Source organism: Nycticebus coucang, chromosome 10 (assembly GCF_027406575.1).
Source record: "Nycticebus coucang isolate mNycCou1 chromosome 10, mNycCou1.pri, whole genome shotgun sequence".
Taxonomy (NCBI): domain Eukaryota; kingdom Metazoa; phylum Chordata; class Mammalia; order Primates; family Lorisidae; genus Nycticebus; species Nycticebus coucang.
This window is the reverse complement of record NC_069789.1, coordinates 125297669-125318476: the sequence shown is the minus strand read 5'-3', so window position 1 is coordinate 125318476 and position 20808 is coordinate 125297669. Positions and strand designations below refer to the sequence as shown.

Genomic DNA, 20808 nt, shown 5'->3' with positions numbered 1-20808 from the left:
TAAAACAGGTATTACCTACCTACCCTGTTTCCCCAAAAATAAGACAGTGTCTTATTTTAAGGTGTGCTCCCAAAGATGTGCTAGGTCTTATTTTCAGGGGATGTCTTATCTTTCCTGTAAGTAGGTCTTATTTTCGGAGGATGTCTTATTTTCGAGGAAACAGGGTATATAGCCCAGTAAAGCAGGTATTATCCCCATTTTATAGATGAGAAAACTGAGTCTTGCAGAGGATAAATAAAGGAGTTAGGGATCGAATATTAGCATTTTTCTATCATAACACAGTAGAATATTATGGATAAGGGAAGCAGAGAAACCTTGAGAGAGGCTAGAAAAGAATATCCTTACAGGCAAATAATAGTTGTTTGCTTTTTTGGTTTATTAGGAAAGCATTTTGTGAGGACTAGGGGTTCTCATAATGTGGTCCCTGGGCCTTCTGTATCAGGATTTCTGGGGCGTGGGGGAGGTCTTAAAATACAGATTCCTAAAAAAAAACCCAAAACAAAAAACACAGATTCCTAGATCCCTGCCTACCTTAGACCTACTGAATTAGAACCATGGACCCAGGAACCTTCACTTGCAGCAAACTCCGTAGGTGATTCTATTAGCATTCAAGTCTGACTACTGACTTAGGAAATAGAGATGGGGCATTCAGGACTAAAAGTCAGCCCACCTACCATAGATGGAGGAAAGATCCAGCCATTTGGCCTTTCAGGCTCCCCCAGGCTTGTTGACTCAGGCAGCTGTCTTACAGGAGGTACATCTGTGTTTGTTCCTCTCCCCTTTCCCTTCTATTTGATTTTCATGAGGACAAACCTATTTTTCCTGGTTGGATTGTGAGGAAATCTTCCTTTTAACCGTCCCCTTCTGTCAGGGAGTCATTACTAATGTGAAAACGGGCTTGTTTTTCCTCATTTGTAAAATGAAAATGCCTGGATGGGTTCAGTGGCTCACACCTGTAGTCTCAACACTTTGGAAAGCCAAGGTGGGAGGATTGCTTGAGAGCAGGTGTTCCAGACCAGCCTGGACAACATTGCAAGACCCTGTCTCTTAAAAAAACAGGAAGGAGGTGGCGCCTGTGGCTCAGTGAGTAGGGCGCCGGCCCCATATGCCGAGGGTGGCGGGTTCAGGCCCAGTCCCGGCCAAACTGCAACAAAAAAATAGCCGGACATTGTGGCGGGCGCCTGTAGTTCCAGCTGCTTGGGAGGCTGAGGCAAGAGAATAGCGTAAGCCCAAGAGTTAGAGGTTGCTGTGAGCCGTGTGACGCCACAGCACTCTACCCGAGGGCGGTACAGTGAGACTCTGTTTCTACAAAAAAAAAAAAAAAACAGGAAGGAAGGGAGGAAGGAAGGAAGGAAAGCAAAAAATGCCAATCTCTTGTGCCAACTCCACAGGTGTGTTGCAGAGACCAAGTAGGGTATTTCATGTGAAAACCCTTTTAAATGTACTCTGAAGCAACAAACAATTATGATAGCTGTTTTTAGGCTGACCTGATTCCAGGGCAGATGACAACTCTTATTTCCTTGCAACCTTATTATTTTGTAACTTTTCAGTTGTTCTGGAAACACGACAGCTAAATTTACAGTCTGCCCACCAGAGGGCAATGGAGACCAACTTTGCCTGCCAGATGAAAGAAAACTCCAGCAGTTTGGAGGAATGGTTCCCAGCGTGTGATCCCCAGGCAAGCAGCATCAGCATCATCTGGGAACTTGTTACAAATGCAAATTATTGGACCCAATCCCAAACTTACTGAACTGAAAACTCTAAGGTTAAGGACCAACAATCTGAATTGTAATAAACCCTCCACCTGATGTTATTCACATTGAAGTGTGAGAACTGGTGTAGAGAGCTGTTGGAGTCCTAAATCAGTTTGGCCTGAACTTTCTTTTTTTTTTTTTTTGGCCGGGGCTGGGCCTGAACCCACCACATCCGGCATATGGGACTGGCGCCTTACTCCTTGAGCCACAGGCGCCGCCCGGCCTGAACTTTCTAAAGCAAGATCAGCAGAACACATCCTCTAGTTTGGCTAAGCCAAGTCCCCCCATGTTGCCACAGAGACTTGATGGCTGGACTTGGGGAGGGAAACTCATCATTATCTCATATGTGTAGAGTAGTTTGGAGCCCATAACAAAGCTTTCACATTGATGACTTAGTTCTTGAAAGAATCCAGAGATAGCCAGGCACAGTGGCTCACATTTGTAATCCTAGTACACTGGGAGGCTGAGGCAGGTGGATTGCCTGAGCTCAGGACTTCAAGACCAGCCTGAGCAAGAGTGAGAACCCATCTCTACTAAAAATAGAAAAACTAGCCAGGCATTGTGGCAGGTGACCGTGGTCACAGCTACTTGGGAGGATGAGGCAAAAGGATCTATTGAGCCCAAGAGTTTGAGGTTGCTGTGAGCTATGGTACCATGGCATTCTACCCAGGTGGTACAGTGAAACTGTCTCAAAAAAAAATAAAATAAAAGGAATCCAGAAGGACAGATATCATCTTCATTGTACAAAAAAGAAACATGATCTCAAGAGGAACAGGGGTGCGCTGAGTTTACACAAGGCAGATTCAAGACTAAGGATCTAGGCTCAATGGAGTAGCTCACACCTCTAATCACTCTGGAGGGCCAAGGCAGGAAGATCACCTGAGTTTTGGAGTTAGGGACCAGCCTGAGTAAGAGTGAGACCCCGCCTCTACTAAAAATAGAAAAACTAGCTGGGCATTGTTGTGGGTGCCTGTACTCTCAGCTACTCGGGAGACGGAGGCAGGAGGATTGCTTGAGCCCAGGTTGCTGTGAGTGAAGCTGACTTCATGGCATGCGAGACTGGGCAACAGAATGAGACTCTGTCTCAAAAAAACAAAACGAATAAATCTAAGATTTAATGCACTGGTCAGCATTTTTCTACAATATCAGAGGAGGAGGAAGTTCTGTCACCTGATAATAAGAAAGCTGTGTGACAGATCCACTCACAATGGAAACTGAGGACTGGCTGTCAGACAGCAGCATCACCTCTCTCTTTCCATGCTCCCAGGCTGCAGGCTACCCTCCTGCGCTTTTTCCATTCTGCGCCCCTTCAACTCTGCAGGTGCTGCTTATTTGGATCACCTTTCAAGAGCCAGTGTGATCTGCTTCAGATTCTGTACGTCAGTGGATGGCCCTATGAGCCAAGCCTCATGGCTCAGACTCACCCCATTGGGTCCTTCTTGAGGTTCCACAGCTAATGAGGGAGTTGTCACTGATAGCTGCCATCAGTTCCTATCGTTCCAAATATCTCCTCTGGGTCCCATTTTTTGTCACAAGCCTCTGAAAAGTGAGTGGTTGGGTCCCTTTGGAGAAACATTTCTAGGGGGTGCTAGGATGTGAGTGAGAAAGGGGACCTTCAACCCCAAAACTCTATTTTTATATTATTTTATTTTATTTTGCCACTTTGTCCCACCCCATAAACCAATTACCTTAGAGGAAGCCACTTTCCTAAAATTCCCCACATTTAATTCCCTAATCCTAGAACTTGTTCTTGAAAGCAAGTTTGGAGAGAGCTCCAGGTGCTTTAATCCTGATGTATCTTGATTGTTTAATATCATTTTTTTTTTTAATTTTGAGACAGAGTCTCACTCTGTTGCCCTGCGTAGAGTGCTGTGGCGCTATCGCTCACAGCAACCTCAAACTCCTGGGTTCATGCAATTCTCTTGCTTCAGCCTTCTGAGTAACTGAGACCATAGGTACCCACTAGGCACCTGCAACCACGCTTTGCTAGTTTTTCTATTTTTAGTAGAGATGGGGAAGGGGGGATTCTCACTTTTGCCAAGACTAGTCTCAAACTCCTGAGCTTAAGTAATGCACCTGCCTTGGCCTCTCAGAGTGCTAGCTTTACAGGGCTAAGCCACCACACCCAGCCTTGAATGTTTAATATTTTGACATCCCAAAGACAATTTAATGGGGGAATTGAAGCCCTATGGCCCCTAACTTAAGGGAGAGGGTATTTGGAACCAACATATGGTTTGTCCTGATGACTGTGGGGACAAACCACGTCATTTACTGGGCTTTCACAGGGGAACTAAATGCTTTTTCTTGGCAACATTTCACTCCAAGGTATAGCGTTTGTTGGTGGTAATCTGAGGGAAGGTAAATAGTCCCCAGCCCTGCCTTGTTAAAGAGAGTTGCCTCTAGGGGGCAGTGCACTCCACAACATTGTCAGGAACCTGGGGTCCCTTTGGGTCACCGTGGGCCCCATGTTCTCTTTTATAGGCCTGTGAGAGGACAGAGGCAGGGCTGTTGCTCTATAGAACTTAACAGTTTAGAAGTGAAGGAAGACATCAAAGAATGGCCATAACATTGATTACAAAGGAAAATTCTAGGTGATGAATTACATTATTCTTTGAACTTTTCTGCAATTTTTAATTCCCCCAAACTTAAATTAAATTACACTAGTGATTCAATTTATTTATTTATTTAGAGACAGAGTCTTGCTTTGTTGCCCTCAGTAGAGTGCTGTGGCATCATAGCTCATAGCAACTTAAGCCTTTTGCCTCACCTCCTGAGTAGTTGGGACTACAGAGACCCACCACAAGCGTTTTTTATTTTTTCAGAGGAAAATGTGAACGCAGTCCCTCACTACCACAAATTATGCAGCTGACTTTCCCACATTTGGGGAAATCACAAGGGTCAGCACATCCAGAGTGAAGTGGATAAGCCTTACCCTGGGAAAGCCATCTTTGCTATCATGGTATCTCCCCTGCCAGTAAGTATTATTTTTTATTTTATTTATTTATTTATTTTTTGAGACAGAGTCTTACTGTCACCCTGGCACCATAACTCACAGCAACCTCAAACTCTTGATCTTGAACAATCCTCTTGCCTCAGCCTTCTAAGTAGCTGGGACTATCAGAATGCATCACTATGCCCAGCTATTTTATTTTATTTTATTTTTTAAGAGATGGGGGTCTTACTCTTGTTCAGGCTGGTCTCGAACTTCTGAGCTCAAGCAATTCACCCGCCTCAGCCTCTCAGAGTGCTGGAATTATAGGTGTGAGTCACCATACCTGGGACATGATTCAGTTTTAAGAAGAAAAAAGTACAAAGTGCTATGAGTATATATAACAATGAGACCTGACACCCAAAAGGAGTTTGATGTGTTCTACCCACATAAGGCCATGGCTTAGGAATACCAGAGGGCGAGTTCTGCTAATCCTGCTGTAGGAAATCCAGACCATAGTTATTTGGGACTCCCAGTACACTGTGAGGTAGGTCCCTGCATGGATTATATAGCCTTGCAAGTGGGTCTCACATTTGGGGGAAGATGTACAGAAAGTTAAGCTGGCATCAGAAGGGCCTAATCAGTTGACTGTAAAGTCAGAGGGGCAACCTTGGCTTACCTGGTTCTTTGATGATATTACTGATAAGGAGCCCCGTTTGTCTTCAGGATTTGGGAGTGCTGCTCTGGCCTTCAGGTGGCTGCATAGCTAGGGCTGGGATTGGAATGCACTTTGTTTACTGAAAGACACAATTCTCCAGGCCAACAAAATACTTTAACAGGGTGAGCTAGTTTCTGTTGGGTGGAAAAATTATCCTGGATCCCTGACAGCAATGATAGATTCCAGGATTGATTAAGTTGTAAAGTGGCAATAGCACTTTACACATATTGTTTTGTTTTGAGTCAGAGTCTCTGTTGCCTCAGGTTAGAGTGACATGGCATCATAAGTCACAGCAACTTCAAACTCTTGGGCTCAGGTCTCCCTAGTAGCTGGGACTACAGGCTTCTGCCACAATGTCTGGCTATTTTTAGAGACTGAGTCTTGCTCTTGCTCAGGCTGGTCCTAAACTCCTGAGCTAAAGCAATGCCTTGGCCTCCCAGAGTGTTAGGATTACAAGTGTGAGCCACCGTGTGCAGTCCTACATGTATTGTTTTAATTCTTGCAATGATTCTGTGCCTTGGCTATTATCCCTTTAATTAAACACATTTTTTACAGACATACACACTAAGGGGCATATAAGGAAAAGGTCACCTTTTCACACCTGGCCACCTATCCTTCTGTTTTCCCTTCAGAGAGGTAATCCTGGTTGTGTTTCTAACAATGTTCTGTATGTATGTGCAAGCATAAATGTAAAAAAAATTTTCTTACATAAATGATAGTGCATCATGTGCACTGTTCTGCACCTTTTCTCTCCTAATATATCTTACAGATTGGTTCATATTAATACATATAGCTCCGCTTCATTTCCAACAGTTCCCATCCACAAGGTATTACACCGTGTGCCCAAACTTCTACTTGCTTATCCAAATTTCTATTGATGGACATTGGGCAGTTTCCAACCTTTTGCTATTAAAACCAATGCCACACACACAAAAAAAAGATCTTCTAAAACCAATGCCACAAATGTATATTTTCGTAAGTGCCTCGTAAACCTTTCGTTTTACTTAATTTTAATTAACTTATATTGTAGAACTGAAGCAACGAAAATATTTTTCCATTAAATATAACTTGGAGGGGCGGCGCACTCACGTGAGAGGGGAGCCACTCACTGTGGCTCAGTGAGTAGGGCACCTGCCCCATATACCGAGGGTGGCGGGTATGACAGCTCTGGCAAAACTGCAACAACAACAACAAAAATAGCCTAGCGCTGTGGCAGGCGCCTGTAGTCCCAACTACTTGGGAGGCTGAGGCAAGAGAATTGGCTAAACCCAAGAGCTGGAGGTTGCTATGAGCTGTGACGCCACGGCACTTTACCGAGGGCGACAAAGTGAGAGTCTGCCTCTAAAAGAAAATAAACATAACTTGGAATATTGTTTAAATATACTTGTGTTAAACTGTTAAAATTTCACCTGTTTATGTAAAATTTAAAATTGCGCACATGGGTTGCATTGTACATTATTTCTATAGGATAGTACTGCTTTAGATTGTCACTATCTGGTGGTGGCCTGATTTGCCTACGGCCTGAGAGCCTCCTGAGGGTAAGGCCCCAGTCTGTCTAGTTTTCTCTTGTGTCTCCATAACTATCCAAACTGACATGGAGTAGGTGCTTAATATGTTTTTGATGAATGAATGGGCAAATTAATAACCCTCGGTCCTCTCATAGGAAGAAGAAATACCTATATGCTTCCCAGCTTTGAGTTTTACTGAGGATCTTCCTGGAAGGCAGGCACAGGTGGTAAGAATACTGACTCAGGCTTCTCGACCCGAGGAACTTGTGAGGCTAGTCAATTCCCTTGGGAAGTGGAAATATACATTAAAAAGGCGGGGGAGTCAGAGCCTTGACTATGTCAGCAGGTAGACTAAATTAGGACAAAATTTCCCAGGCTGTTAAGTATCCAACCCTAGTTACCCGCAGAATGTGTGATTAACAAAAGAATGGAAGATGACAAGGTCTTAAGGGCAGCCTCCTGCGTCGCAGTCCTGAGGCTCCGGTCTAAGGAGCCGTTTAGGCCGCAGAGAGACAACCAGACCTGAGTCCCTTCACACTCGGGCGTCCCGGCCCTCCACATGGGCAGCATAGAGGGCGTGTCCGCCTTTGAAGCAGGGGCCACACCGGTTATCTGCGACGGAACTCCGGACAGGGTAGGGGTACAGCGTGTGTGACAGCCCTGAGATGCTCCTACGTTGAGTAACAGACCAAAAGAGAGAGAGCGCCTGAAAAGCTACCTTGCGAACGCTGCGGAAGAACCCACCAAATAGAGCGGTTAGTCCCCTACGTCCGCGCAGGTCAGCCTAAGGCTAGGGGAGCGAGCGCGCGTGCGCACTGGCGCGCTCCTGGCGCGAGAACCCGCGCGCGCGCGCGCGTGCGTTCGAAAGAAAAAAAAAAAAAAATCCTCCCCGTGGGGGCCCGCGGCAATTTAGGCCGGAGTCGGTGGGCGAGCGCGCCTGCGCGAGCGCGCATCGACGCCCTAGTCCACCGCCCCACTCTGTTGGGGGGGGTCTAGCGCACAGCTCTGCTTCCCCCACCTTTCCCGAGGTTTGCGTCCTGGGTATAAGCGCCTTGCGCCTTGCGGAGAATGAGGGAGAGGCGCTGCCGAATGTGGGAGGTGGCGGACAGGGTCAGGAGAAAAGAGAAATCGTCCTAGCAGGGTGAGGAGCGAGGTTCCCGGACTTGGAGTCTGCAGAAGACACACCTCCATCCCTCACGCCCCTCGAGGCTGCGGAAGTGCTCTAGAGACTGGATCCGCGGAGAGGCGACAGGTGAACTACTGTCCCCAGCAGGCGGCGCGGTGGTGCGCCTACCACTCCCGACAGCACTTGCGCGGCAGGCTCTTTTCAGTTCGCTGCTGCCTAGGGCGAAACTACAGTTCCCAGGAGGCCTCGCGCAAAGCGGCTTGGAAGTGGGCAGCCTGGAAGTCACTCGGGCCATCGGAGCTGGCGGCGTCTCCAGTGAGCAGCACGGGGCCGGGCGCAGCGGTTGTGGGGCCCGCGGGGCGGCAGCCGGGACGCCTAGGTATGTGGCTCCGGGTGCAGAAACGGTCTTGGGCAAGGGTGGCGAGGAATCGGTGGCTGCTCGGACCCGGAGGGTCAGCGCGGGTGGGCGACCGGGCGGAGAGCCGGGTGTGGGCACCGACTGTGGGGGGCGGCGGCGCCGGGACTCGCGCCCTCCGAACCCAGCTGGACTCGTGCCCGCATGGTTCAACTTTCCAGACGTGCAACCCGTCGTTGTAGGGAAGATCTTGGAGTCAGCGATGGGTTCGGGTCCCGGTTCTGCCACTCGGGAGCTGCGCTCTAGGGAAACCTGAGGGAACCTCAGTTTTCCCTGCAGTAAAACGGGGCAGGAGAGTGTTTTTTGCTGGAGATTCTGTTGAGATAATAAAGCGAATGAAACATTCGGCACATAGAAGATAGTTATTACGTGTTGGCGTTATCCTTAGCCCCTGAAAGAAGGAGGTGCAAATATTATCGATTGCATAGGATGACGGTTAGTTGAGCGTGTACCTGTAAAGAACCAAAATCATAGTTAGCACCCAATAAAGACTAGCTGCTGTTCGCTGAAATTATCTTGCTAAGAGCTTTGGTTTGGAAAACCGAGAAACCCAGGTTCATATTTAGTATCACACCAGCTGTGTGATTTTGGGTAACTGACTTCTCTGTGCCTTGATTTCCCTATCTGTAAAATGGGGGTTTAAATAGCAGCCATTTCATAGAGTTGTTTTGAGACTGCGGTGAGAATATGATGTGTAAAGTGCTTAGCACAGCAGCTGGCACTGTAGCACTTAGTAAATGATACTATTTATTCAGCGTTTTCCAGTGGCCCATAGACCCTCTGAGGGAGAGACTCTTACTGTAGGCTAGGTCTCCCCAGTTGGCCAGACTCAAACTGGTTTAGTTCACTTGCCCTCCTACAGCCTCAGGTTCCTTATTTATAAAATGAGACAATCACAGTACCACTCTCAAAGGACTGTAAGGATTTGCTGAGATTGTATTCCTAGTCCAGAGCCATCTCTCATTAAGTAGCAGCTCTTGTGTATTATAATTGTTCTTCAGTGTTCTCCATCTGGCCCAGAGACTGCCTAACTGTGGGCTGTGTGACATGACATCCCTGAGCTCCCCCACACATTTGCTCCCAGCCTCAGTGTCCCATCTGTGAAATGGTAGTCATAGGACTTTGGTGCCAGGATTGTTGTGATAATTTTGGGAGATAATTTATGTTTAGTGTTTAGCACAGGGCCTGGCACATAGTAAGCGCTTAATAAATGTATCTTGCTTTTTTTTTTTTTTTTTGGTTTTTGGCCCGGGCTAGGTTTGAACCCGCCACCTCTGGCATATGGGACCGGCGCCCTACTCCTTGAGCCACAGGCGCCGCCCTGTCTTGCTTTTTTTTTAATAGGCCCTTTCTGCTTCTGTATGTACCCGAAGGCGGAGTGGGGACAAAATGAGTGTTTCTACCCTCATTCTCAAGATTTACTCACCAAAGGTTACATTGGGGAACATACTCACTGAAGTATAAGGGCCTAAGAAGAGACGGGGCTGAGCTGGCAGCAGCAGCCCCCTGGGCACACCCCTCCCGCACAAGCCAGGACATTCACTCCAGTGCTTTTTACTGTCCCAGTGCTGCCAGCTCTTCACCATGTATCTCAGAGCCACACACTCAACTCCTTAGCTTCAGCTCCAAATGTGGGGCCTATGCTTTCTTTTTCTTTCTTTCCTTTTCTTTTTTATTTTCTTTTTTTGTTGAGACAGGGGTCTGTCACCTTGGGTAGAGTGCTGTGCCATCATGATTCACAGCAACCTTAAATTCTTGGGCTCAAGCGATCTCTTGTCTCAGCCTCCCAGGTAGTTGGGACTACAGGTGCCTACCACACTGCCTGACTAGTTTTTTTATTTTTAGTAGAGATGAGGTCTTACTCTTGCTCAGGCTGGTATCAAGCCTGAGAGGATTACTTCAAGCAATCCTCCCACCTTGGCCTCCCAGAGTGCTACGATTATAGGCACGAGCTACCTTGCCTGGCTGAGCCTATGATTTCTTGATGTTCTTTGATGGCTGTTCCCCGGGCACTATAAACTCAACATGTCCAACTTGAACTTTTCTTCTTCCCAGACTCAGTAGTAACCATCTGGGGAAATGAAACAACATTGACTCGGTTGCCCAAGCCAAAAACTTGGGAATTGCTTTCTTTCTTAGCCTTCCCATGTCCAGTTGATTGGCAAGAAGGATGGAGCTGCCATTTCATGTACATGCCATTTCTTTTTTTTTTTGCTTGTTTATAATTTTTTTTTTAATTCTTTTTTATTGTTTGGGATTCATTGAGGATACAAAGAATTGGGTTACACTGATTGCATTTGTTAGGTACAGTCCCTCTTAAAATTGCGTCCTGCCCCCAAGAGGTGTGTCATAGATCACAACCCCCCATACTCCTCCCTCTACCCCATCCCCGCTTCTTAAGTCCCCTAACCCCCACCTTGTATTAGATCATCTACTGCTTTCATATTAGAATTGAGTACATTGGATTCTTGCTTCTCCATTCTTTTTTTTTATTTTTTGAGACAGACTCTCACTATGTCACCCTCGGTAGAGTGCTGTGGCGTCACAGCTCACAGCAACCTCCAACTCTTGGGCTTAAACGATTCTCTTGCCTCAGCCTCCCAAGTAGCTGGGACTACAGACACCCATCACAACGCCCGGCTATTTTTTGTTGCAGTTGTCATTGTTGGTTGGCTGGCCCAGGCTGGGTTCAAACCCACCAACTTCGGTGTATGTGGCTGGCGCCATAACCACTGTGCTACAGGTGCTGAGCCTTGCTTCTCCATTCTTGTGATGCTTTACTAAGAAGGATGTGTTCCAACTCCATCCAGGTTAATACAGGTTAAGATGTAAAGTCTCTATCTTTTTTAATGGCTGAATAGTATTCCATGGTATACATATACCACAGCTTGTTAATCCATTCCTGGGTTGGTAGGCATTTAGGTTGTTTCCACATTTTGACAATCGTAAATTGAGCTGCAATAAACAATCTAGTGCAAATGTCCTTATGATAATGATTTTTTTTCTTCTGGGTAGATGCCTAAGACGTTATTTAATTGGCCCATACTGGTGTCTCTCATTGATGAGTACTAAAAATTTCTCCAAGCTCCTGGACATGGCCTATCCTGAAGAAGTGTTTTTTTTTTTTTTTTTTTTTTTTTTGAGACAGAGCCTCAAGCTTTCACCCTGGGTAGAGTGCTGTGGCATCACAGTTCACAGCAACCTCCAATTCCTGACTTAAGTAATTATTATTTTTTTGTTATTGTTGAGACAGAGTCCCACCCTATGCTCCTGAGCAGAGTGCAGTGGGTGTGGTAGCTCACTGCAACCTCAGACTCCGGCTGTGGGCACCCTGCTGCCTCAGCCTCCGGAAGCCACTGGGATTATAGGCGCCCGGCTGGGTTTTTCCATTTTTTTCATGAGTTGGGGTCTCACTGTCGCTCAGGTGAGTCTGGAACTCCTGAGCTCAAGCAATTCTCCCTCCTCAACCTCCAACAGTGCAGGGATTACAGGCGTGAGCCATCGCGCCCGGCGGCTTAAGTAATACTTTTGCCTCAGCCTTCCGAGTACCTGGGACTACAGGCACTGGCCACAATGCCCAGCAGTTTTTTGGTTGTAGTTGTCATTGTTTGGCAGGTCTGGGCTGGATTTGAACCCGCCAGCTCTGGTGTATGTAGCTGGTGCCTTAACTGCTTGAGCTACAGGTGCTGAGCCAACAAGTGTTTTTTTGTAAAAGTCACCAAGGATTGGCCAGGTGTGTGGCTCACACCTGTAATCCTAGCACTCTGGAAGGCCAAGGGATGAGGATTGCTTGAGATTAGGAGTTTGAAACAAATTTGAGCAAAGCAAGAGACCCCATCTCTACTAAAAATAGAAAAATTACTGGGGCACAGTGGCTCACGCCTGTAATCCAAGAGCTCTGGGAGGCCAGGATGGGAGGATTTGCTGGAGACCCTGTCTCTGCTAAAAATAGAAAAAGTAGCTGAGCATAGAGGTGGGCACTTGTAGTCCCAGATACTTTGGAGGCTGAGGCAAGAGGATTGCTTGAGCCCAGGAGTTTGAGGTTGCTGTGAGCTAGGCTGATACCACTCTACCCAGGGTGACAGAATGAGAGTTTTGTCTCAAAAAAAAAAAAAAAAAAAGATAGAAAAGAAAAGAAAAAAAGTCATAGTGACTAGAAAAGGGTGAATTCAAGTTTACACGACTTTAATTTTTTTTAAGTAGCAATAGTAATAGCAGCAAACGGTTACCTAGTGCTTACTCTGTGCTAGATGCACTTCTAAGCATTTCACGAATTTCTCAGTTAATCTCGACGGTAGTCCAATGAAGTCATCCACTTTATTGAACTCATTTTGCTCATAAGCAAACTGGCTCCTCATTCTGTGCTCTTCACTTGCATTCCAAACGCTTTTCCTAGACTGTCTTTGCTAGGTACTCGTAAGTTTAGGAAGTGGACACAGCATTTCCTTTCCGTGTTGTCTGACATGCAAAGCACTGCAGACTATATTTAGTACCTAATTCATGTGTCTGGGATGTTGTGACATCATTTTCACTAGCAGTAAGACATGATAGGGTCAGTTTCTGTTGGGATGGTCTGTTGGTTGTTTCAAAACTATCTCCTTCAGGAGAGCCTAATCGAATACTAGGAGGTCGACTGCTTGGCTGCCACACTAGACACCTACTGACATGAAACAAAGTGTTGTGCTAAGGAGATTGAACAGGGTAAATGTCTCATTTGGGTGAGTTCTGCAGGGGGAACTTGGGCTGGCAGGAGCACTAGGCCAGCTTGCGAGGCTGTTACAGTATCACACTACAATCCAGGAACTTAAAAATAATGATGCCTGGCTTTGTAAGCCCCGGGACCCTGCTCTAGCACCATGACCCATGTCCCTTTTTGATTTGGTACAGCTGGGGCTTTAGAGGTTGTTAGGCATTTTGAATGAAGGGCAGCCCTGGTTACGTTTGAGGATAGTAGCAGGTGCTTTTAAGACTAGAAGTCCCTGTGTGCCAGGTACCATACTAGACCCTGACATGGGTACAAAGTTGAATAAGACGCTGAGAGATGACAATACTGTTCATTAGAAATATAATGTCAGCCACTGATGAGGACTGATGATTTAAGATTTTCTAGTGGCCATATTTAAAGAAAGTAAAAAGAAACAGAGGAAATTATTAATAGTATATTTTATTTCGTCTAAAATATCATTTCAACATGGCAATATAAAAATTATTAAGAAAATATGTTACATTCTTTTTGGCTGCAGCCAGGTGCACTGACTGATGAGTATGATCATAGCTCTTTGGGAGATTGAGGCAGGAGGATCACTTGAGCCCAGGAGTTTGAGACCAGCCTGGGCAAGAGTGAGGCCCTATCTCTATAGAAAATAGAAAAATCAGCCAGGTGTGGTGGTCCATTCCTGTAGCTCCAGTTACTTGGGAGCCTGAGGTGGGAAGGTTGCTGGAGTCCAGATTTTGAGGTTGTTGTGAGCTATGATCCCCCACTGGTCTCCAGTCTGAGTACGGTGGCATGGCGCTACCCCTCCCTCCCCCACATACCCTCCAGTCTTCAAAATATAGTGTGTATTTTATACTTTCAGCACATCTCAATTTGTACTAGCCACAATTGCCTTTGCTCAGTAGCTGCCTGTGGCTCATGGCTGCTGCCATATTGGACAGCCTGGGCTGAGGGCATGTGGCTCACGTATAAATCAAGGGTAGTGGTTCACAGTGGTAGATTAAATATGCCATTCCTATTTTATATTGGTAGAGAAGGGCAGATGAGGGATGTAAAGTATAAATACTACATATCAGAAACAGCTTCTTGGTTCATTTAGGCTCTTTAAAAATAAAAAGTTGAGGCTGGGCGTAGTGGCTCGGGCCTGTAATTCTAGCACTCTGGGAGGCCAAGGCGGGTGGATTGCCTGAGCTCACAGGTTTGAGACCAGCCTGAAACCAGAGTGGGACCTTGTCTCTAAAAATTGCTGGGTGTTGTAGTGGGCACCTGTAGTCCCAGATACTTGGGAGGCTGAGGCAAGAGAATCTCTTGAACCCAAGAGTTTGAAGTTGCTGCGAGCTATGATGCCCCGGCATCCTACCAAGGGTGGCAAGGTGAGACTCTGTTTAAAAAAAGAAAAAAAGTAACTAACAAGTATAGCTGACTTAAGAGCTATTGTTCAGCAGAGGTGCCTTATGGACCTGGAACTACGCTTAGTGTTGGTGTGTTACCTGTGTTTTGAGCCAAGAAGCTGCTTCTGATACATAGTACACATACTTCACATCACTCATCTGCCCACGGACTATGGTCATTCCCATTTTACAGATGAGGAAACTGAGGTATGGCAATGAGCGGCCACTGCTTAGGGTTGGAAAGTGATGGAGGCAGAGTTTGAGCTTAGGTCCGGAGTCTCTGTCTGGACTGCTTCTTGAATCTCTGTTGTATAGGCTGCACCAGAGGGAGTTTGAGGAGGATGGGCAATGAAAGTTTGAGCAGTGAAAACTGTAGGAAGGACTTGTTGCACAAAATGGATTCCCCGAGTTTGTCAGTATCATTCTCTGGGATTATGTTGGTGCTGGGTGCTGGTTTGAGACCTGAGTGACTGGCATATCCACTCCTAATTGAGCTCCAGGTTTGCTTGAAACAGACATTAATCTCCCAGGAAAGAGAGAGGTATTTGGGGACTTGGGAGGAGGGTAGGTAGGGAGAGTGAGGAAGGCAGGAGAAGGGCCCAGCCTGTTTGGAAGTTTATTTCTATCTAAACTGCTTATTTGGGTATGAAGCCTCTTTGTGTCTCCCCATGGCTGTGGGGTCCTGTGGTGCTGTGTCTTCCTGTGAGCTCAGCAGCTGCAGAGCTGAGTTTTGTGTCTTGCCCTTGCTCTGCTCCAAAGACAGTGCTGGTGGGTGGGGAATAGGGAGAAGATGTCACAGTGGTTTCCTGTCAATTCAATGAGGGTCATTGTTCTAGACTTTTAGGTACTCTCCTGATTCAGGGTTCTCCTTCTCAGGAGTAGGATGGATCTGGCCCTCCTATTCAAATAAGGCAGGTGCTGGAGATTCTGAGTTTGTTCCTGCCCCCTAGGTGGTGATTCACCGATCTTTCCTCCTACTGCTGCTGGCCAGTGCCTGGTATGTAAAAGATGCTCAATAAGTATCTGTTCCAGCCTGAGCAAGAGCAAGACGCTGTCTCTACTAGAAATAGAAAAATTAGCTGGGCATTGTGGCAGGCACCTGTAGGCCCAGCTACTTGGGAGGCTGAGGCAGGAAGATGCGTTGAACCCAGGAGTTTGAGGTTGCTGTGAGCAAGGCCTGGCACCATGGCACTCTAGCTTGGGCAACAGAGTAAGACTCTGTTAACAATCTGTTGACTGAATTAATGATATTATCTAGCATTTACCTAGTTCTTACGATGTACTAGGCACTTTCCATGCACTATCTCATTTGATGCTTGGGGTGGTACTGTTGTTATTCCTGTCTCTTGTGTGAGGAAGCTGAGGTCCAAAGAAGTTTTAAGTCATAAAGCTGTTAAGTCTCAAAGCCAGGATTTAAATTCAAGCCACTAGTTCCAGAATCAAGGCTCTCAAACACTCACTCTATGGTCTTTCCATAACATTGGACAGACAGATGGGATGGGGTTGGGCCAGTGGACCATTGTCACTAGTCCCAGCCTCTCCACTGTACATGGGGTCTCTTCACTTCTGTTCTGTGCAAATCTGCAACAGGTCCCAGCCCCTTTGGGCCTGAGGCTTGAACACCACTCTGGGCAAGGGGTCTTTCTGTGATTCTGTAACCTGTACTTCCCCTCTTCTTAAAATAACAAAAACCAGGCTTGGCGCCTAGTAGCACAGTGGTTACCGTGCCAGCCACATACACCGAGGGTGGAAGGTTCAAATCCAGCCCAAGCCAGATAAACAACTGCAACAAAAAAATAGCCAAGCATCATGACAGGTGCCTGTAGTCCCACCTACTTGGGAGGCTGAGGCAGGAGAATCGTTTAAGCCCAAGAGTTTGAGGTTGCTGTGAGCTGTGATGCCACAGCACTCTATCCAGGATGACATAGTGAGACTCTGTCTCCAAAAAAAAAAAAAAAAAAACCTAACTGGATATTTGATATTATTAAGGGATTCTTGTTAATTTTTTAGATGTTATGATGACATTTTGGTTTCATTTAAGAAAAAAGGCCCTATCAGCTCTGTGCCTTTAGCTCAAGCGGCTACGGTGCCAGGCACATACACCAGAGCTGGCAGGTTCAAATCCAGCCGGGGCCTGCCAAACAACAATGACAGCTACAACCAAAAAATAACCGGGCGTTGTGGTGGGCACCTGTGATCCCAGCTACTTGGGAGGCTGAGGCAAGAAAATCGCTTAAGCCCAAGAGTTTGAGGTTGCTGTGAGCTGTGACAGCACGGCACTCTACCCAGGGCAACAGCTTGAGACTGTCTCAAAAAAAAAAAAGAAAAAAGGCCCTATCTTTAAGATGTACATTCTAAAATACCTATGAATGTACATTTAAGCTATCTGGGATTTGCTTCAAAATAATACGGATGGGTGGAGAAAGCCAGGGGACAAGTGTGTAGGGTTGAAGAAGGGATAAAATAAGTTGGTAACCATTGAAACTGAGTAAGGAGGGCTTATTAAACTCTCCTTTTTACCTTTGTGTGTTTCAAATGTCTCATGAAAAGTAAAAAACAAGTACAACAAATTTCACTCAGCATTTGTGTATTTTGAGCTCAAGTGTGCATGTGGAAGTGTGCATGTGGGGGATTTCCCTGCCTCTGCCCCGTCCATTTATGTAATAAAAATGTTTGCTTTTATTTTTTTCTTTCTTCATTATATGAGTCAATACTTGGCCTCAGGCTTTGGAAACCCCTTTGGTAAAGCAGACATGTGGTAGCTGTGAGAACAGTCATCCTGGGTTCTCTAAGTACTGGCCTTTGAGTCAGTCTGCTGAGATCCCTCTTCCATGAGACCTGTTTTCCTCTGCACCTGACTGTGGGAGCCCCTCCCACATTTTTCCCAAAGACTTGTTTCTACAAGAGACCTCAGATCCTCCCTGATCCTCGCCTCAGGACTGACATGCACAGATCCTCTGACATGGGCCTTCCTCGGATGGGTCTTTGTTAAGGCCCCACACCAGCTGGCATCCAGCATTTGGTTTGCCTGCAGCACTGCAGCAGGAGGCAGGAAGCGTGTCCCTTTCAGTTCTGACTTTGGACAAAAGAAGAGAAGGGGCAAGATGCAGCTTGTGATGTGCCTCAGACCTGATGATACATATTTTGAAGCAAGCCAGCAGTTAATACTCTTTATAGCCAGCTTGCACTCCCTGTTCCCTGTTCACAGCAGGTAGAAGCTCCTGTTGCATTTTTTTGGGGGGGTGTTCTGTAACTTAACAGCAATCCTTATCGGCATGTGGCAGGAAAAAAGGGGAACATTTGGGGTTTCTGCTGATCCTTTTCTTCCCATTGGGTAGAGAAGGTTGAGTGAACGGGAGCGCTGACTGGTTGGATCCTGCCAGAGTGTTGGTGCCATTCGTTCCATCTGATGATGAGCTCCTTTCTACAGGGCCCTGCTTTTCCACTGTGCTCTTGGTTTGCAGGGAGGAAGATGAGAAGTCCTAGGGCCTCCTCTGGCTTCCACCAACCATCTGCCCCCAACACCATCTTCATTTCTGGCCTTTCTTTTTCTTTCAAAGGCACTTTTCACAGTTGTTTTTATTTACTTATTTTTTTGATACAGAGTCTTACTCTGTCTCCCTGGGTAGAGTGCCATGGCTTCATAGCTCAGCAACCACAAAATCTTGGGCTCAAGTGATCCTCCTGCCTTAGCTTCTAGAATAGCTGGGCCTACAGGTGCCTGCCACCATGCCTGGCTAGTTTTTCTATTTTTTAGTAGAGATAGAGTCTTGCTCTTGCTCAGGGTGGTCTTGAACTACTGAGCTGAAGCAATTCCCCTGCCTTGGTCTCCCAGAGTCTAGGATAATTATAGGTGTGAGCCACCACACCCAGCCTCTTTTTGCAGTTCTTTAAGGAAATAGGCTTTAAGTTGAGTCTAGTGTGGAGAGAATGTTGGGACCGCTATCTTCAGTGTAGGCAGCTTGATTTTTGTTGGATGTGAGGGTAGCAAACCCCAAATGCTGGTATTATGCTTATGATTTTTTTTTGAGACAGAGTCTTACTATGTTGCCCTTGGTAGAGTACAGTGGTGTCACAGCTCACAGCAACCTCAAACTCTCAGGGCTTAAGTGATTGTCTTGCCTCACCCTCCCAAGTAGCTGGGACTACATGCACCTGCTACAGTGCCCGGCTATTTTTTTGTTGTAGTTGTTGTTGTTTTAGCAGGCCCTGGGCCAGGTTTGAACCTGCCAGCCCTGATGTATGTGGCTGGCACCCTTACCACTGATGTACCGGCACTGAGCCTATGCACTTGATTTTTTTTTTTTTTTGTAGAGACAGAGTCTCACTGTACCGCCCTTGGGTAGAGTGCTGTGGCGTCACACAGCTCACAGCAACTTCTAACTCTTGGGCTTACGCGATTCTCTTGCCTCAGCCTCCTGAGCAGCTGGGACTACAGGTGCGCGCCACAACGCCCGGCTATTTTTCTGTTGCAGTTTGGCCCAGGCTGGGTCCGAACCCACCACCCTCGGCATATGGGGCCGGCGCCCTACTCACTGAGCCACAGGCGCCGCCCTGCACTTGATTTTTAAACTTAGTAAGTGCTCACCAAGCTGAGCACGGTTCTAGATACTAGGGATACAGCAGTAAGCAAGACAAACAATGCTTCTCACTTTTCTGGGGCTCACATTCAAATGGGGGGTTGAGTCTATATGTGGATAAGGAAAATGCTTCCTGTGTTAGAAGGTACTATGTACGGGTGGCGCCTGTGGCTCAAAGGAGTAGGGTGTTGGCCCCATATGCCGGAGGTGGCGGGTTCAAAACCAGCCCCAGCCAAAAACCGCAAAAGAAGAAAAAAAAAAAAAAGAAGGTGCTATGTACTAACAGGAAGAAATTAGACAGGGAAAGGGGATATGAAGTACAGTCATGCATGGCTTACAGGTGGGGATATGTTCTGAGAAATGTGTCCTGAGGTGATTTCGTGTAAACATCAAGTGTATTTGCACAGACCTAGATGCATGTAGTCTGCTACACAGTTGGGCTCTGTGTTGTAACCTGTTGCTCCGAGGGCACAGGTGTACATGACAGTTGTTTTTGAATACTGTAGACAGTTATAACACAATGGTATGTATTTATGTATCTAAACATTAAAAAAGGTATAGTAAAAATATGGAATGACATATAACAAATAGTACACCTGTATGGGGCACTTACCATGAATGGAGCTTAGAGGATCAAAAGTCCTGGGTGAGTTGGTGAGTGAGTATGAGTGAATGTGAAGGCCTTTTAGGGGTATCCAACTTCTTGGCTTCTCTGTGCCATATTGGAAGAAGAAGGATTGTCTTGGGCCACATATTAAATACACAAATACTAATGAAAGCTGGTGAGCAAAAAGAGTATTTTTCCTCAATAATAAATTAACCGTAGCTTAGTATAACTTGTTTGCTTTGTAAACTTTTAAACTTTTTAAAAATTAAACTTAAACTTTTATAATTACAACTTAGCTTAAAACACAAACACAATCTATAGCTGTACAAAAATATATACTTTATATTGTTCTGTAAATATTTTTCTATTTTTAAAATTTTTTTACTTTTTTTTTTTTTTTAGACAGGCTCTTTCTTTGTTGCCCAGGCTAGAGTGCATTATCATGGCTCACTGCAAGCTCAAACTCCTGGGCTCCAGCAATCCTTCTCCCTTAGCCTCCCAAGTAGCTGGGACTACAGGTGCACACCACCACACCCGGCTAATTTTTTTCTATTTTTTTGTAGAGATAGCATCTTGTTCTTGCTCAGGTTGGTCTCGAACTCTTGGCTTCAAGCCATCCTGCCTTGGCCTTCCAAAGTGCTAGGATTATAGACATGAGCCATTGTGCCTATCCTTTTTTTTACTTTGTAAACTTTTTTATTAAAAACCAAGACACAAACACACAGGTCTATACAAGGTCAGGATCATCAGCATCACTGTCTTCTACCTCCTTATTTTTGTCCCACTAGAAGTTCCTCAGGAGCAGTAATGTACCCAGAGCTATCATCTCCTGTGGTAACAATGCTTTCTTCTGGAATAACTCCTCAAGGACCTACCTGAGGCTGTTTTACAGTTAGATATTTTTTTTTAAATAAACAGAAGGAGTATACTCTAAAATGATGATTAATAGTATATATATATATAGTGAATACATAAATCAATAATGTAGTTTTTATTATCATAATCATATATGTTATATTGTATTTTATATGACTTGCAGTGCAGAAGCTTGTTTACGTTAGAGTCA

General features: G+C 45.9%; 1 protein-coding gene and 1 non-coding gene across 7 annotated transcripts in view; one reads left to right on the top strand and one right to left on the bottom strand.

Moving 5' to 3' along the window:
- Positions 1 to 4573: 4573 nt before the first annotated feature.
- LOC128598060 (U1 spliceosomal RNA) lies at positions 4574 to 4736 on the bottom strand. Its single transcript, XR_008383566.1, has one exon. It is a non-coding gene; the product is annotated as a U1 spliceosomal RNA (small nuclear RNA).
- A 3227-nt stretch (positions 4737 to 7963) lies between these two features.
- Positions 7964 to 20808, top strand: part of SIPA1L3 (signal induced proliferation associated 1 like 3) — a 243193-nt gene continuing 230348 nt past the window's right edge. For 5 of the 6 annotated variants that reach the window (XM_053604658.1, XM_053604653.1, XM_053604655.1 and 2 more), the window contains exon 1: positions 7966 to 8414. The gene's annotated coding sequence lies outside the window, so the exon portion shown is untranslated. Of the gene's footprint in view, positions 8415 to 20808 lie in introns of all 6 variants that reach the window. The other variant, XM_053604660.1, reaches the window with a different exon arrangement.